The sequence below is a fragment of the Taudactylus pleione genome, unplaced genomic scaffold (genome assembly GCF_031769625.1).
Source record: "Taudactylus pleione unplaced genomic scaffold, aTauple2 ptg000043l, whole genome shotgun sequence".
Taxonomy (NCBI): domain Eukaryota; kingdom Metazoa; phylum Chordata; class Amphibia; order Anura; family Myobatrachidae; genus Taudactylus; species Taudactylus pleione.
The window spans coordinates 1109703-1120572 of NW_028284445.1; the positions used below are offsets into that span (position 1 = coordinate 1109703).

Below are 10870 nucleotides of genomic sequence, written 5' to 3' on the forward strand. Positions count from 1 at the left end.
TCGTACAGCTTAAGAGAGGGTATGGTCAACCTTAAGCTCTACGACCAGTGCCGATGGTTCCCAATGGTCTCGATTAATCCTTATATGCCCGGAGATGACGTGCAAAGCGTACGAGAAGGGGGCGTATTTTTTTGGCTTCGACCGCTTCCTCCCCTTGGTCGGCCAACTACCGATCCGAACTTAGGGACGCAACTTGCGAGGGAATCATTTGAATATCTGGCCCCTTTTTCCGTACGACCGTGCGGCCGCTTCGACCGACTCTGAATGAGGTCCTAAGTCTAGCTAAGCAAGTAGCCTTATGTGGACCTTCGGGCTTTGCTGTGACCATCAAAGGGTGGAGAACTCAGTGTCCCATTTTTCAAATGATACTATATAGCTGCACTGCTTCTGTCTGATTGAGATACATTAGAGGGTCTGAGGATTGTGCTTACAGTAATTTCTCCCCTGGCTACTATGGTCTGGTCTCCATTTTATATTCATAACTGATGTACCTACTCTAAACTCCTCAAGACTCTCATGATATAGCTTAGAGACATTTAGGAATGCATGGACATAGATTAGAGAGATTGCTGCCTCTAGTTCCATCTGCATTAGGATGAAAGAGGAAGTTTACAAAATATTCTAAAGATACTATATGCCAGCCCAGTTTAAAAAGATAAATTAGACTCTTCAGACTAGAGATGAGGGGGTCAGGTTCTCAGAGAACCACACCTGCCCGAACTTCACGATCTGGGCTGGGATCCGAGTCCAGCTTGGATTTCCTCGCCTGACTCGGATCCCAAAATGAGGGATTTTTGGAGTCTATAAAGGCGCTATTTCACTCCGGCTGTGGAGAGTGTAGTGAATGGACGTCCAGGGGTGCTGTGTCCATCCAGGGGTGCTGTGTCCTGCCAGGGGTGCTCTATTGTCTATCCAGGGGTGCTGTGTCTGTCCAGGGGTGCTCCGTTGCCCATCCAAGGGCTGCTGTATCTGTCTCGGGGTTCTCTCTGTCCATCAAGTGGTTCTCTGTTGTCCATCCAGGAGCTGCTGTGTCCATCCAGGGCTGCTCTGTTGTCCATCCAGGGGCTGCTGTGTCCGTCCAGGGGTGCTCTGTTGTCAAATCAGGGGCTGCTTTGTTCATCCAGGGGTGCTCTGTTGTCCATCCAGGGGCTGCTGTGTCCATCCGGGGGTGCTCTGTTGTCCATTCAGGGGCTGCTGTGTCCACACAGGGGTGCTCTGTTGTCCATCCACAGGCTGCTGTGTCCATCCAGGGGCTGCTGTGTCCATCTAGGGGCTGCTATGTCCTTCAGAGGTGCTCTGTCAGTTTAGGGGTGCTCTGTCCATCCATAAAAGGGGCTGCTGTGTTGATCTAGGGGTGCTCTGGGTGCTCTGTCCATCCAAGGGTGCCCAGTGTAAAAAAAAAGAAAGCTAATAATATAATAAAATATATATATATATATATATATATACACATTTTTTTGTGCTGTACCCCAGTGTACTATATTATTTTATTTATTTATTTATTTTGCTGTGACGCTGCCAGTCAGACCGCAGTGTAATATACAAACACATATTGTGAGTGACACTGTAAGTGGAAACACGGGGCCTGATTCAGACCCGCTCGCGAGCGCTATGCAAACGGGTCGATGGTGGCCCAGTGCGCATGACGGAGCTGGCTCCGTCGTGCGCATGCGCGAGACCCGGAGTAAGTAAGTTATTAGTAACCATCTACGGGCATTTTATATACACTCCTTTTATTTTGTATAGTACTATATATAAGATTTATTTATCATACCAACTCGTTAACCAGTTCTTGTGAATGTAGTTTTCCTTTCTTTTCTACATTTTTTTTATATCCTCTTTCCTGTTGGCCCCCTCCTTTTTAGAGTTTGTCTTATTTAGTATACATGTCATTATTGTCTAAAATATTTGATCGTACTATACTTTGATTTATGCGCAATACGTTACTGTATTGCGCTCTGTTTTACCAGTATCTTTTTACTGTCATTCCCTTTGGTGTACATACACAGGTGAGTTATCACGTTATGGAAGTTCCACACACTATTCTAACACTGGGCGTCCAGGTTGCCATGGCAACGATACACAGGAGGCGTCTTGACGTCATCCACATTGGACGCGGTGTTACTTTCTTTCTGGTGAATGGCATAGTACATGTTTGGCGGGCTTCTTGTTTCTACTTAAGGTGAGTGATTTGCACTATTTAGTTGCTGTTATACCTTGACAAAGGGATGGGTGTGTCCCGAAACGTTGGTGTGGTATCATGTAAATTTATTACATAAACGTACCAGTTTATTCACAAGTCTCCTGAGTGCCGCTGCTTGCTTGCCATCGCTTTACTACATTTCTTTATATCCGGAGGGCACTGGAGCCAGTGACTACATGTGGTGAGTGCCGGTCTGTACAGCATGTTTTATATATATATATATATATATATATATATATAATTGTATGTCCATAATCTGAAATCCACACTCGATGATGCAATATGTTTAGATGTAGCAGCTTTATAAATCCTCAATGTCAATTATGTATCAGCAAATATAGCTTATAGGTGATGGTTAGTCCAAGTGCACTTATTAAACTGGTATAATGGCCATATAAAAATGTTCCACAGTGCAAAACAATGTAACGTTAGTAATTACCTCCGATAGATTAATTGATATAGGACCCAGCAATTCTTGACTGATGGCACCTGCAGTATCTGGGACTCCCGTGAATTCTAGGTATCCTTACAGATCATGTGTGTCCCAGCATGTGCGGTCAGCTGCAACCGCAGCTTGTATCTGGCACAAGCTAGTCTGCACCACCAAGTGGGCCAGCAATCAGCCTCTGGATGCACGCTGATTTGTCCCGGCGTGCACAGCCAGCCACAGCCACAACTTAGATCTCTATGGTGCCAAATGGGCCAGCAATCAGCCTCCACCTGTATCCAACACATCCACCCTCAGAGTGCACACTGATATCCAGAACACCAGGCTGTATCCAGATGCGTCCTTCTGTAGTGGCCGGTTGTTAGGTATCCAGTTAAGTGGGAATAGTCACTGACTAGCCGCCGCTGCTGCCACTTGGTCTCAGAGCAATAGGGTCCACAAACACTGAAGGAGGTATTTTAAAATGTTGAGCAACTACTGTAAGTGTAAAATTCAACACGTATTGTGAAACTGTAAGTGGCAGTGCAGTGTAATATTTAACACGTATCGTGACCCTGTAAGTGGTAGCGCAGTGTAATATTCATACACGTATTGTGACACTGTAAGTGGAAACGCAGTGTAATTTTCATACACGTATTGTAACACTGTAAGTGGAAACGCATTGTAATATACATTAAAAAAATATTGTGACACTAAGTGGAACCGCAGTGTAATATTTATAAAAAATATTGTAACACTGTTGTAAGTGGTAGTACAGTGTAATATTCAACATTTATTGTGACACTGTAAGTGGAACTGCAGTGTATTATTCTTAAAATATATTTTGACACTAAGTGCTAGTGCAATGTATTATTCATAAAAATAATGTGACATTGTAAGTGGAACTGCAGTGTATTATTCATAAAACATATAGTGTCATTGTAAGTGGTAGCACAGTATATTCATAAAAAATATTGAGATACTGTAAGTGGTAGCGCAGTGTACTATTCATATAAATTATCGAGACACTGTAAGAGGTAGTGCAGGGTATTACTCGTAAAAATATTGTGACTATAAGTGGTAGCACAGTATATTATTCATATAAAATATTGTGACACTGTAAGTGGTAGAGCAGTGTATTATTCATAAAAACTATTGTGACACACACAGTGTATTATTCATAAAAACTATTATGACACTGTAAGAGGTACCAAGTGTATCACTCATAAAAAATATTGTGACTGTAAGGGGTAGCACAGTATATTATTCATAAAAAATATTGTGACACTGTAAGTAGTAGCGCAGTGTATTATTCATAAAAATTATTGTGACACTGTAGGTCATTGATACCTCAGTTTAATATTTAAAATTGGTACAAATTGATGTGCGTGCTGTACCCCACTTTGTTTGTGCTTGTTGATATGCTGAATGATCAGTTAAGAGGAAGGCAGAAACCACATACTAGTGCTGGAGCTGCTGCCAGTGCCACCAGTCATGACGATACTAGTCCATCTACGTTATCTACTAAAGCAAGGCATACAGGGCTTAAGTCAGGGCATCTAAATTCACAGAAGCAATATTTTACAGTGGTAAAGAAAAAAACATCAAAGGGAAAGTTAGCTGCAGAAAGACATAAAATTGGCAATATGCCTTTCACCACAGGAAGTGGCAAGGAAAATCTAAGGCCTTGGCCTTTATTTCTGACTGGTGGTTCTGCCTCTTATGATGAGGTAAGTCCTTCTCCCTGTAGATGTTTAAAAAAAATTTAAATCGTTAAGGCACAGGAACCAACCGTGTGCTCAGAAATGTCCCTGAGGAGAGTCTAAGTGTGTAGACGGGTGCCATGTGTGAGCCTGGACTTTCCAAAACTGTACTTGAAGAGGAGCCTCCTTCCACCACTTGTGCATCCTCTGCAAATGTGGGAATGAGCAGCAAAAGTCAACATGCTGACATAGAATTCGAGGATGTTTCTGTGGAAGTGCACCAGTATGAGGAGGATATTTGTGCAGCTGATGCTTATAATGATGTTGATGATAAGGATGTTGATGAAGATGTCGTTGATGAGGATGTTGTTTGTGTAAATCAGGCACCAGTAGAAACAGTTGTTGACCATGATAAGGGAAAGCCCATTGTTGTACCTGGTCATAAGACAAAATAACCCACTGCTTATGTGTGGAATCATTTCTACCCAAATCCGGACAACAATTGTCAAACCATTTGTACCCATTGTCATGCCAGAGTAAGTAGAGTTAGGGATCTTAACCATCTAGGAACCTCCTCCATGTTACGCCATCTACAGCTCATACATCAAAAGTGTTTGCAAAATTCAAAAACCTTGGCTAGAAAAATAACAACAAACAGTCCAGAGTCAGCTAGCTCCCTTCTCTTTGCTAGATCCAAGTACCTGACATCTTCACCACCAACACCTTCATCACCAATATCCTTAATCATGAATAGAACTAGTCCTGCATCCAATTTGATAAGGCTAACTCAGTCCTCCCCTATCCTGGATTCCTCTGAAGAATCCTTGAGTGCTATACCTGCTGCTGCTGGGAGTGGATCTTCAGCCCAGAAGGGGACCAGGAAGACTACTAGTAGTAAATCAAAAAACAAGTGTTAAAGAATCATTTGCAAGGGGGAGCAAGCATGACAGCAGTCACCCAGTTGCACAGCAGATCACTGATGCCATAACATCTGTGCTGGTGTTAGATGTGCGTCCAATAACCACCATTAGTGCAGTGGGTTTTGGACAGTTAATTGAGGCCCTGTGTCCCCACTACCAAATCCCATCTATGTTTCACTTCACTAGAAAAGCAATTACCAGCCTGTACAGGAACGTTAATTAGTGTCCTCCAAAATGCTGTTGTACCCACTGTCCACTTAACCACAGATATGGACAAGTGGAACAGGGCAAATGCAAGATTACATGACTGCAAAAGCCCACTGGGTGGGTGTATTGCTCACAGCGGCACCAACAGCAGCAGTTCATTCACAGGCAGGCTACTCTGTATATCAGTCCCTGTCGCTGAAGTGATTGGTTTGTTAAACTGTGCATGTCCTGTTTAATATATACAACAGAAGGGTGGGTGTAAGGGTGCAAGGACAATTCCATCTTGCACCTCTGTTCTTTGCATTATGTGCTGTTTGGGGCATTGCTGTATGAAATTTTTAATTTTATAGTTTATTAAACTGCCATCCTGTCTGTCACTGCTGTGCCATTCTCTTTCCTAGATGTGCCATGTTGGTAATTGAACTGCCACAGTCACTAAAGTCTTCGACATGCGGTTGCTGAATGCCAAAAATGTCCAGATATTTTTATGGCCACAGACAGCATTTCCCGTTATGCCTCTCATTTTTAAAAAAAATTCTGAACCATCAGATTGATTGGGTGGGTTATACATGGTAGATTTTAAAATTGACCCAGTTTTTTCATTGCTCCCTACCCCAACCGGTTGCTCCAGGACCCTGGTGAATTGATAGGCTTTTATAAATAACAGTTCAGCTCAATAAACGCCTGCTTCCTTTGTATGTAGGTGGAATAACTGGATAATGTAGATGGTGGGTGTCATGAGAGAGGCCAGAAATATGAACAGCAGCACAGAGCATCTTCCCGCCAGGATGTGTGCAACAAAGTGCAAATACGTTTAATACAAAAAATAGTTGTGTATAATCACATTACATACATATTTACATGTTACATGCAGTGCGTAAAGCAGGTAACCTGAGGGACGCCACCCATTGTTGACAAGCAAATTCCAGTAGGCCCGGCAAACAGCACGGATGCTGGGTATTGTAGTTCAGCTGTAGAGCTACAGGCTGCTTTCCACTGATATACACAGTAAGTCTTGGTCCCATTATCCCTAACAACCTCCCTGAGCACAAAGTTAACGTCTGTTTATTTACAGTGTGTACTATTTAGCAGCACCTCCACAAGCAAGGCCACCGCATTTCTATTAGATGTATAAAAAACCTTCAGAAACTGAAGAACTTGATCCTACATTGATCTTCCCTCATAAATTTTCTTAAGAATCAAAACATTAAAATAATAAATAAATTAAAAACTAATTAATCATTCCATCTTTTCCCTGTCTGCAATCCATAAACATATTCCAACTCCCTCAGGCTTCTGACCTAGTTCTTGATTACTGAAAATATTCTTGGTTTTTAAACTTCCTATGTGGTCGTATAGTTTATAAAACTGCCATCCTGGCTACCATTGCAGTGCCACTCTGTGCCATGTTGGAAGCTGAACTGCCACATGTTAGTGCCACCCACTGCTGTCACTTAGCTTTGAGAGCTGTGAGGTTGTCAAAATTGACTAGAAATGACTGGACATAAATGATATAGAGGTAAATAATACTATAAGAACAAAAACAGGCCCAAATTGTGTGATTTTAACTGTTTTTATGATATGAAGGTTTTAAACTTTTTATATATACACAGGGCCGCAACTAGGGAAGAGCTGTAGGTGCATGTGCTGCTGCACCCGCCGCCAGTGTCGCCAGTGTCCTCCAGCCTGGTGTCGCAGGGGGGCTCCAAGCCGGACGCCCGCAGAGATTTTATTACCAGCGGCCACCCATCTCCTTCCCTGCAGCGCCGCGGTAGCCGGAGGCTGCAGTTCTCTCCTGAACTCCAGCTCCAGGCTCTCCCCACGGGCACTATAGGAGAGATGTGGATTATGTTTAGGATGTATGCAAATTAAAGCTGAATCTTCAAAATATATACGGAAATTCAAGTAAATGGCACAATTGTCAAAATAGAGGATACAGCAAATGTCCTATATTTAGTAGAGTGTAAGTGCGGATTGGCTTACATTGGCTGAACCTCAAAAGCCCTGAAGACCCGCATTGCAGAACACCTGAGGAACATAAAAAAGGGTCTTCAAAGCCATCACCTCTCAGAACATTTTCGTTTAACACATAATTGCTCGGTGGAACAGATAAAATATTTCATAGGATTGAAACATGTGAAATCAAATTGGAAGGATAGGAATGTGGAGAAGAATTTGGCAATGGCAGAAATTGAATTAATTTATAAATTAAAAACGCTAACCCCACTGGGCCTGAATCAGAACTTTGAACGTCATGATGTCTCTCCCATAGTTCCGAGGAGCAGCTGGGTGGAACGGATGGCAGCGGACCTAAAAGCGGGGTTTTAGGTAAGTTTTTATTTTTTGGGTTAAGCGGCACTACAGGGGCATTGCTATGGGGGCATTACCATATGGGCACTACTACAGGGGCATTACTATGGGGGCATTACTATATGAGTACTACTACAGGGGCATTAATATGCGGGCATTACCATATGGGCACTACTACAGGGCATTACTATATGTGCACTACTACAGGGGCATTACTATGGGGGCATTACTATATGGGCACTACTACAGGGGCATTACTATGGGGGCTTTACCATATGGGCATTACTACAAGGGCATTACTATATGGGCACTACTACAGGGGTATTACTATAGGTGCACTGCTGAAAGGGGCATTACTATAAGGGCACTGCTGCAGGGGGCATTACCAGGGGGTTGCCAAATTATTGTCTTGCCCCAGGTGACAAAAATTCTAGTTTCGGCCCTGATACACATCAAAATTCTGTGACAAATGTTAATATTCACATTACTGTCATACAGCATTAGGTTATGTAAATGTGTGGTATTGATATAATATGTTGAGAGAAGAGTGGTTTTGGTGTAGTATATCAGGAAAAAGGTGACTGAGGGTAGTAATGATATGTATAGAAATCATTAGAAATGTGTGTCTTTTGCTGGCTTTTTGCATTGAATATGTTTTGCTATGTTTTGAAATCTAGCATTTGGGGCCCCAGCCACATTCCCTTCTAGAAAGTTTGCATTTGCTCCTGGACAGCAGTGGAGCCTAGACAATGTTCTGCATTAGTCATACAGTATGTGCATCTGGACTCCAGTCTTTCCAGCCCACCAGAAGGTGAGAGTAATTATTTTTATTTTACAAAGGTCAATAGTATGAGGGGCTTTAAAATGGGTATTGGGGGAAGGAGGGGCAGTCTGCTGAACATTTGCCTAAGGCACCGAGAAAACTAGCAGCAGCCCTGGAAGCCCTGGAAGGGACTACCTATCAGAAGGCATGTTTCTTCACATGTGGGAGAACTGCCTGAAGTTCTAGCTATTTTGGCTAGATATCCCTTCAGTGCCCTATCAGCCAGTCATCATCAACACAGACTAATACTCTCTGCTGTCACTTGGTAGCTAGCGGCTGACTGGAAATATACCAATCCCCCTGCACTTCAATACATAATTAACAAGATATGGTATGTCCATTGCAAGGAATACATGATTAAAATGATAATAAAAAAATAACACATTATTCAAAATTCTTCCAGATCAATAAAACATGAGGACCATGGATAACATTCTTCAACTTCCGCCCTCCATTTTCATGACTCCGAGGCTTTGTATGGAGCTGACTGTCTAACATACCTCTCCATTTTTTTCCTACTTTTTTTTATTCTAGATCAGTGATTCCCAACCTCGGTCCTCAAGGCACACCAACAGGCCTGGTTTTAGTGATATCCATGCTTAAGCACAGATGGTTACATCCAGGGCCAGATTGAGTACCACATGGGCCTGGAGCTGAAAATGAACAAGGGCCTATTATGAGAAGCAGAGGAGGTATGACCAGTGCTGTTTGGGTGTGGCCAGTGCCATGTGGGCATGTACACCCCTATACTCTCAGCGCCAATGTCTCCCTAAATATGTAAAAGAAAAAAATGCTTCATTTTGTGAGGTAAATAGAAATACAATTTTACTACTTATGATCTATGGCTGAGCGTGTGGAGAGTAGATGGCCAGTCAACATCATGTTGTCAGTACAATGGGCCTATTTTGTATGTGGAGGCCTGGAGCTGGAGCTCCATCCGCCCCATTGTTAATCTGGCCCTGGTTACATCAAAATAACTGAGGTACTAATTAAGTCACCTGTGTATGGCTATCCTTAAAACCTGGACTGTTAGTGTGCCTTGAGGACCGTGGTTGGGAACCCCTGTTCTAGATGGTCTGTTTCCTTCATCTCCCTTTGCTCTTTCTCCCCATTTACTTTGGTCAAATGCAAAGGCAAATCATGTTATCCTCTGTTTATGTGTGCATCTCATAGCTATAACTATGCCCTTCCTTGTGTCTTGTTATGTTTCTATTGACCTTCAGTAAACATTTTATAAAAAAAGAAAAAAAAAGTTCCAACAATGTCTGCAAATGGATTAGTTGTTGTTAAACCAAACTGTTGTTAGCTCTTAGTCAGTTCGGTTCTTATAGAGGTCAAAACAAGCTACTTGGTGGAGGCTCAATCTGATTCATGATCCCACTGACTACACTAATTTAGAGGTCAATGGTCATTAGGCTTCAGAAACTATAGCTAATCAATCCAGCCCCCAAACTGCCCTTATGAGGAAAACATGGCTCTAAGAGGGGTGCCTGAAAAACATTCCACCCACTCACCTCTATCAACCATTACTTACTGTACTCAGTTTGAACTCAGCTAACCATTTCAATAAAAAGCAGATAACTACTTCCAGGTAAAAGTCATAAATCCTCCCCCGGCCCCCCTCCCCCACATGTTGTTACTCTCAGCTCTATGTTCATTGTTGGTCAAAGTCAGGTTATGCAATTCATACATTACTAGTAAATAAATAAAATGCTAATCATTGTTTCATTCTTCCTTTATGTGTGATATATGCATATTGAAGGTCTCAGCTACAGGGAGATGGTTAGTGGAATGTGTCATCCAGCTGGCAATTATTTCCGTTACGCGATGGGAAAACTGTTCACATTAATCTTGAATATTAAGAACCAGAATAATATCTCCTCTAAATATTTTATCGTAATTAATTCTGGAGTATGGAAATTAGAAAACTGTATGCTTGAAACTGTTCTCCCATTTAACAAATAAAGGCATTGAAAATCAACTGTATAAGAAACAATTTCTTTCATTTGCTGTGTACTTTAGAAATTACAGTGAGCAGCTTGACAGTAATGAGTAATTTGATGTTTTATGTTGATGATTTCAAGGTCAACCCATAGCCTTCAACAGTTTGTGTACATAAAAAAGAACACTGTATACTTTTTTTTTTTTTTTAAAAGCTTCTGAAATATAGATATAGGCAATACATAGAAAAATAAATGGGAACACAGAAAGTCAACAACACCCCACCCACAGAACAACGAATGTACACTTGTGAGCTCACATTAAATGTTAGCAGCA

The 10870-nt window shown here is 42.0% G+C and overlaps 1 long non-coding RNA gene across 1 annotated transcript; it reads left to right on the top strand.

Annotated features, from left to right (window-relative positions):
- The first annotated feature begins 2221 nt into the window (after positions 1-2221).
- Positions 2222-10574, top strand: LOC148537806 (uncharacterized). Its single transcript, XR_015873045.1, has 4 exons — positions 2222-2384; positions 7733-7788; positions 8448-8581; positions 8997-10574. It is a non-coding gene; the product is annotated as an uncharacterized LOC148537806 (long non-coding RNA).
- Positions 10575-10870: the final 296 nt, after the last annotated feature.